This window comes from Peromyscus californicus, unplaced genomic scaffold (assembly GCF_007827085.1).
Source record: "Peromyscus californicus insignis strain IS unplaced genomic scaffold, ASM782708v3 Scaffold_6__1_contigs__length_162567912, whole genome shotgun sequence".
NCBI classification, from domain to species: Eukaryota; Metazoa; Chordata; class Mammalia; order Rodentia; family Cricetidae; genus Peromyscus; species Peromyscus californicus.
In genome coordinates this window covers 55617672-55625559 of record NW_026294584.1, presented here as the reverse complement: position 1 = coordinate 55625559, position 7888 = coordinate 55617672, and the positions used below count along the sequence as shown (strand labels likewise).

The following is a 7888-nucleotide window of genomic DNA, read 5'->3' as shown; positions in this document are numbered from 1 at the left end:
ATCCCTGGATTTCATTCGACTTCCAAGTCTTCCCTGGAGTTGCTATGTCCTTGAAATCATGCCCTCTTTGAGACCCATTTTTCCTCTCTTAATTAATGCAAATATTAATGTGTGTTCAATGGATGTCACCGTGGATTAAAATGAAGTTGGAATCAAGCGAATAGCGTTTTATATAAACTATTAATGATAATGAGTATGAAAGGGGCTCTTGCTCCACATTAAAACAGTAAAGATGAATCTAGATCAGTCCAGGGGAGGTGCAACGCCTGTCATCCAAGGAAAAGGTGAGAAACAGAAATGTGGGGCCCTGGTCAGTGGGCTTTCAGCGTCTGAGGATAAAGACAGTTTCTGGGGGAGGGGGTTGCAATTACTAAGCTAAAGTAGAAATATATCATAAAATTTTAGATATTTTTAATGAAGATTTAGAGCCAGAAAGTAACAACATATGATCTGGAATGGAATGTCCCTCTGACCTCTGAGGAGGTGACATTTGAGCAGAGGATTCCAGGGCCAGCTCTTTGAAGGCCTTAGGTGAGGGAGACCCTGTTGCTACACTGTGGCCGAAAGGAAAGGAGCTAGGGAGTGGTGAGAAGGTAGGTGTGGCTGAGTAGACAAGACCCCAATGCTCAGAAAAGGATCGACAGAGCGGCCTAAGTGCAATGTGAGGCAAGCAGAAGGTTAAAGGGCCAGGCGTTATTGTGTCATGGAACAGTGACTGGAGCCAGGAGTGGGAGTGGTGGCCCAGGCGTTAAGGGAAGGTGCCAGTGACCTCCAAGACTGCTTTCACAAAAACACAAGAGTTTAAGGTCCATCTGAGAGGGAGAATCTTTAACAGAAATGAGTGGACTTGGGTGTGGAAGTTTAGGGGGAAAGATCAAGGAGAAATCACAGACAGCTGTAACAGAGATGTGTTGCCATTTACCACCAGAGAAATTGTGGGTTTTTCATGGGCATTTCCCCTATAGTCAAAGAGACAGAAATGGATGAAAACTTGCTGTATTTGGTGAGCATGAATGTTCCACTTCATCCTCTAAGAAGAAATCAGAGAGCATCCACTAGGTACCAGGTGCTTACTACTGTTCATAAAATGCAGCATTTAATTCATAAAATACCATTAATGAGATACAGTTACTCTAATTTCCCAGAAGAGGCATTTGGTCTCATCAGTGCTTTTAAACACTTAAAATTTATGATTCTTTTAGTAAATGTTCTCCAGTCCTGCTGCAATTTCATTATAAGCACAGGCTATTGGGACAGCAATGAACATATGACAGAAGAATATTTTTTTACCCAAAACACACACAGCAGAAAGGAACACACAAGGATGCTTGTCATGTGTTCCAGAGATAAGATAAGCACTGAATATATCCTGAGGTATATCAGGGAGAAGCTGGAGCCTTGCAGGCAAATCATTCAGAAAAAAAGGCAGAGAGGTCAGGACCGCACAGCGCAACAGCTCATTGGTCGTGTGTTTGACAAACGGAGAGTGAATGAACTGAAGGGCGATGCGTGGCAGGAAGGAAAAGGGAGACTTGTCAGGGACCAGATCATGGGGAGTTCGATCCACAGTAGTAAGGAGCTGAAGAGCCATCCTGAAGCAAGAACAGTAAATGATGACTGGACATTTGTCAGGAGGATGATAATAACCTTATATTTCACCCTGGCTGTTGATATGAGAAGATATATTGGGCGGAACAAGGTTATCAAATGAGAAGTTGATGGGCAAGCTGGAAGTCACCCTCACAGCAGACACTTATAACACAAACAAGGAAGAGCAAGATCACTAGCTGGTGACTGATTGTTAAAGAAACTGAGATGAACACATTCAACTCTATCTTCATAAGCAATATCAAGATCTACCTATTTACATAAGAAAGAACGAGGAGTCTGCAGCATAGCAAGACTAAGGAGCATGAAGACTCTAAGGATAGTGGTGATACTTTGGGGTACTTATTATGACCCAACACCAGGAAATATTTCTCAAAAAGCAATCACAGAAGTCTATTACCTTGGTTTATTGTGTAATTCTCTACACAGAGGTTTCAGAAAATGAGAATATCATTGTGTTCAGTTGCTGGAATTATAATGGATAAAAAGGAAAGACATAAAACATTTAGGGCTTAAACATCACTGTACCTAAGAGTTGCCCATTTATTATGCAAGAGAGATCACTTACCTTGGCTTAGCAGTCTCTGACGGGGTAGAATGTGAAAAGAAATTCTTCACTGATTCTAAAATAGGAAGAAGTACAAAGGTAAGATTCAGATATTGAATAGATAGGAGGAACCCACTCCCTAAACTTAGAAGAACACGATGGGCACAGATTACCCCACTGATTTCCAGCAGATGGCCAGGGCTATATGAGAGTATATCCCTAGATACTAAGACCACATTTGTGTCCAGTGTGGCACCAGGCTGGATTTTCCAGCATTGTGGGGCCAGAGATCCCATTGCCTTCTGGCAAAAGCTGTCCTAGACTAGGGCACATCAAGCTGTGAATGTCTTTGTTCTTCTGAGAAATTTATACAGCATCAAGATTTTCTTGGCATCTCTCCCAGGACCCAAGAGGAAAGAACATTGACAACAGCTGTCCAAGTCTCTTGTGGTATCCAAGGAAGGTTGTGTGTACTGTGGCCATCTCATTTGTTTCATGTAATGCTGGTTCCATCAGAGGAAAATCACTCATGGCCACATACTTTAGAAAGAGTCATGTTTTATTCTTTGTCAAAAGAGTAAGAAGAAAGAGAGCATTGAATTTAAAAACCTACTTTCTGATATTCGGTTAGTATTATCTTGGCTTTTCGGAAACAGAATGACCATATCAGTTCTCCAAGGGAGACCATGACTGCTGAACTAGACTGGTGTTGTGACACCTTAGTAGGAGTTTAAATGGAAGTCTTTGTCATCAAGTATGTCATAAAGTATGCTAAGTAAAATTATTATAATGGGTGAATGTCGCTATCATCTGCAGGGTATCACTTGACTAATATTTCCATGCTGAGACAGAGTCAGCACATATCATTTCTCTGTGTGTGCAGAACTTGCAAGCAGCCTTCGAAGCAAAGAAAGCTAAGAGATTCACTGTTGTTTCATAAACCAGTAAGTGCAAACATTGAAAGTCATAAACAGTCCATGCTGAAAAGCCACTCACATTTATGGCAATTAGGAAACCTGCTTCACATGTAGATTGTTTTACAGGACTGGAACATAGAAAACAAATGATGAAATAGTAAAAATAAGGTCCTCAATTTGCCTCCAAGTTCCAAAAACACTCTGATATCACTTAAAATGTATCATTTAATCATGATTTTCCATCATGGATTTAAACTCTTATTGTAGTGATTATAAATGGAAAATGATAGAATTTCTACCAAATCATGGTTGCTTTTGCCGCGTGAGCAGAATGCTCGGCAGAGCACACTTATTATCCAGATTAAGGAAATCCCCTTCCTATTGTAGCAAGAGCCCATGAATTGCCATGACTACGAACAATTCTTGAAGTAAAAATTTCATACAAATAATCTTAAATGGATATGAGAAATTTGGCAGATACAACTGGGTATGTTTGGTGGCACCCTGACATGCTGTCCTCAAGAGCTTTAATAAGCTTTTTGTGCACATCCTAGTGGCTCCAGGTTGGTAGTCCCTGACCCAGGAAATAAAGGATGCATTAGCTTCTAAGGTCCTTGGATGTTTTCCATTTTGCAGAACCTTCTCTTGCTGTTGCATTGTGACCAGGGTCTCTTTATTCCTCCAACTATATAAGTACACTATAGTTTATTTGTTCACCAACTGGTGGACTTGTGATCCTTTTGGGACATGTTTCCAAGACTTAGGCCACTTGCAACTGTGCTTCAGGTTTCTCTTGCTATTGAACACAGCCTGAAGGTTACCTGGAGGTGAACTCTTTGGATTCCTTTGGGCCTTATTTGAGCAAACGCCCAAAAATGGGCATATGTACGACTTTCTGATGTACACACCAAGGTTTGTTCATGAATTTGCACATCATCTTTATGAAGGGGCCAGGCTAATCTTCTCTGTATTGTTCCAATTTCAGTATACGTGCTGCCAAAGCAAGCACCACACTGTTTTCACAATCTCCAATTCCCTAATGTATCTTCTTTCTCAACCACCTCCTTCTGAATGTTTTTATATGTCCATTGTTTATCCCAACCTTCATTCATAGACAGAGGCTGCTACAACTGTTCCCTTTAAATGCTCCCAGTCAGCCTGGCCAGGTGTTCCAGGCCTGTACTCTCAGCTACAGTGTAAAGAACAAGTTAAAGATTCGCCTAGGCAATTTAGTGAGACCCTGTCTCAAAACAAAAACTAAGTAGGAGGCCAGGGATATAGCTCAGTGGAGATGTGCCTAGTGCATGCAGAGCTCTGGATTCAAGCCCTCCCTGTCCCTGGCCCCGGCCCCATGCACTGCACTCAGTAAGCTTTATCTGGAAAGCTACCCTAGTCTTGGAAATACTTCCAGTCATGGAAAACAGAGCTAATTCCTTGCAAGACCTTTCAGTACCTTCAAGATAAATTGAAGATGTTGGCAAAATTTCTTTGAGAATATTGTTCACATTGGTCTTTCTCCTAATTAAAGCCTGTACCAGATGTAAGAGTCATCATTTGATGTTTGCCCAGTATGAGAAGTCAGGCAATTTAAATGTCCCCAACTCTCTCACTACAAGACAGTGGCTTCTACCTTCAGGAATCTTTCCCCTGAATGTTGAAAAGGTTTTTTTTTCCATAGTTGGACAAAAGTTGATTCTGACAAGTTTTGACATCCAATGAGTTATTTCTGTAGTGAGTCAGAATCTCTTACACCACTGGTGTAGGTGACCTTAATATACACATACATACACAGCACATATTTTTCTTGAAACTTTCAAAATTCCCAATCTCACTTTTTAGTTCTAGGCACTCTACTGTGAGAGTTTGTCATTGACTATTTTTGAATAATTTTCTTTATTTCTAATTTACATGATTTTCTTTCACTTTTCCTGTCCTTAACACTTTGCCTGTGACTTTAGTTAAGACTAAATGATGAGCATGAACATATGGAACTTGTGTTTAATCTTAGAGAGATATCAGTCAAGTCTTTCATTCTTTAAAGATGATACAAACTGTTACATGTTAATAAACCCAATTAATTCTTGCACCCCAGGCCTTTTGTATCAACTGCCTCATGAAGGACTGGACTCTAATTAATTTTTAAATTAAAATATTTCACTCCCCCTTTCTCTTTTCTCCTTCTAGCCCTCTCATGTCTCCTCCTTCCAAAACTGCCTACACCCCACAACTCCCTGTCAAGCTTAAGGCTTAGTGTCTGCCATTCAAGATTTATTGGGAATATTTAATGAATGTGTGTAAGTAGGCAATCATGTCTTTGATCTCTGAAGACATGAAAGTCACAGAAAGGAAATGGTCATTGACTGAAACACAGTTCATACTTCTGTCTTTAAAAGTAGGGGGTCAGTGTGGAGGAGTAGCTAGGGTGCATCAGAAACGCTGTTCCCAGGGAAAAGTGGGTGAGTCGTAGTCTCTCCAATCACAGAAAAGACAGGACCAGTGAGTGGTTTCACAGACTCACTGACTTCCATTATTTGCTCCCAAGTAAGCCACTGGCTGCAATCAGTCACAAGCCAATCAGTCTCTTAAGATGGTTTTAAAGGACTGGGGCTCAGGAGGATGCTATCCATGCTGTTAAGTTGTGTTTGGTTGAACCGTTTTAGAGCAATTATGTTTTTACCAACTGAAAAGATCCTTATCTTTAAAAATCAGTAACAATTCTGTGTTGAATCCAACTGGTTCTGTGTTTTTTTTTTTGTTTGTTTTTTTTTTTTTTTTTTTTTTTTTGGTTGGGAGACTTTTAATGACTGTTTCTATTTCCTTAGAGGTTATTGGTTTATTTAAGTAGTTTATCTGGTCTTGATTTAACTTAGGTATTTGGTACCTATCCAGAAAATTATCCATCTCTTTTAGATTTTCCAGTTTTGTGGAGTACAGGTTTTTGAAGTATGACCTGACCTGATTGAAAAAGAAAATCAGTAACAAGAAGATACAAAAATGCATCCTATAATTACAGATTATTTTCTCCTAAAAAGACAAAAAAAACTTTCTTGAGCTTTTGTTATGCCCTTTTCAATGACATTTTTATTGTCAGTTTTTCATTATTATGACGAAATATTGTGTTAATCAATAGGAAGGCTCATTTTGGCTTGTGGTACGAGTCCACGGACACTTTGGACTCATGGCAGCACAGCCCATCATGGTGGAAGCATGTAGTAAAACAGGCCTGTTCCTTACACGTCAAAAATGAAGCAAATGAACAGGAAGGGGTCAGTGTCCCAATTCCCCGATTCTAATTTGCTTTCTGTTGTGATAATCAACAAGATCAAAAGCAAGTAGGGAAGGGAAAGGTTTATTTTATCTTACATGCTGCAATGCCCTTTTATTGTTTGCCCAAAGGTGACCCTACTTCAATCTCAGTTGGTATTTTCTAAGAAGTTTTATTGCCTCTCAATAGGATCAAGGAAAGCCCCACATCTTCAGCACATAAGCCTTTAGGAAACATTCAAGATACAAATGATTGGTAACTTCTAGTAGCATCACACAAAAACATGAAAATATGTTGGTGGCAAACAGGAATTCATTTACAGTTCAATAAAAGGAATTACAGTTAGTAAACTATAGGAAAGGTCTTCTTCAGACCAAATATAATTTTGGAATGCCCTGTAGCCATTCATTCATATGAGAATGTCCACAAAAGAAGTCCTAACCATAGAAAATTGGCCACAAATCCAACAGCTATATTTGTTTTGTAGAAATTAGCTTGTAATTAGCCTATTGAAGAAAAGCATTGAAGTTAAATGCAACAGCATATGACAACATTTACAGAAAGAGATATATTGTAGAGCACAGACCCCAGAAATCTACATCTAATGTCTGATCCATTTTGTTGGTATTGTGGGCTGCTTTCTGAACTTTTAATTGAGGTCTTTGGCATTACTCTGATGAGGTAGCTTTCTTCCTATGAGAAATACAAATCCTGAGTCAAATTATTTTAGTTAAGAAGCACAAGATTAGTTAGCAACTATTGACACGGTCTCTTTAAATGAGATTGGAAAAGGCTGTTATGAACTGGCACTTCCATATACAGCCACCAGAATAAAGGTTGCATGACACTATTTCTTCCCCTGGAGCATGCTGCAGAAAGATTCTGTATTCTGAAATAACTTCTAATTCCTTGTTTAGTTTAGATCTCTGCCTCCTAGTAGTTTCTACAAAAGAAAGATACAAGGAGATGTATGGAGATGTCTATACCGATGATAGGCTCAGCAAATAACCCTCTCCCAGTCTACTTTGGTGAACAAATAAGATTACTGAAATGACTTGCAAGCACATGGTGTTTCCTGGGAATCTGCTTCACTAAGAAGCATGGGTGGTGACTCAGAAAAGCTGAACCAGCAGGGTTTCCTGTGCGACTGGCAGGCAGTTCCACTAAAGAATCTCCTTTACCTCTGCAATTTTTCCTGCTCTTCTAACCTCAAGGCAGAGCCTTATGAGTATTGTAAGTTCCTTGTGAGCTCTTATAAGTTCCTTGTAAGTTTTGTGAGCCTCTTCTCTCCACCAGGAAGTGGTTCAATCTGGAAGAAATAGCTATAAAATGTGATAACTGCTCCTTGAAAGACCATATTTGGGCAACAGAACCTTGACTCCTAGAAAATTTCTGTCAATTAAGAGAATTGAGGGTTTTTTTTTTTTTTTGATTTGTGGTAGTGCATTCACTAATGCTAGTACTGAGGATGATAATAATACTGGGGTACAGGGCAAATTCTGCCAACAGTTTGAACTCCTTGCCTGAAGTCTGAGGTCCTCTGTCACTGGG

The 7888-nt window shown here is 39.7% G+C and overlaps 1 non-coding gene across 1 annotated transcript; it reads right to left on the bottom strand.

Moving 5' to 3' along the window:
* Positions 1–3974: 3974 nt before the first annotated feature.
* Positions 3975–4081, bottom strand: LOC128100176 (U6 spliceosomal RNA). The gene has a single exon (XR_008214695.1). It is a non-coding gene; the product is annotated as a U6 spliceosomal RNA (small nuclear RNA).
* Positions 4082–7888: the final 3807 nt, after the last annotated feature.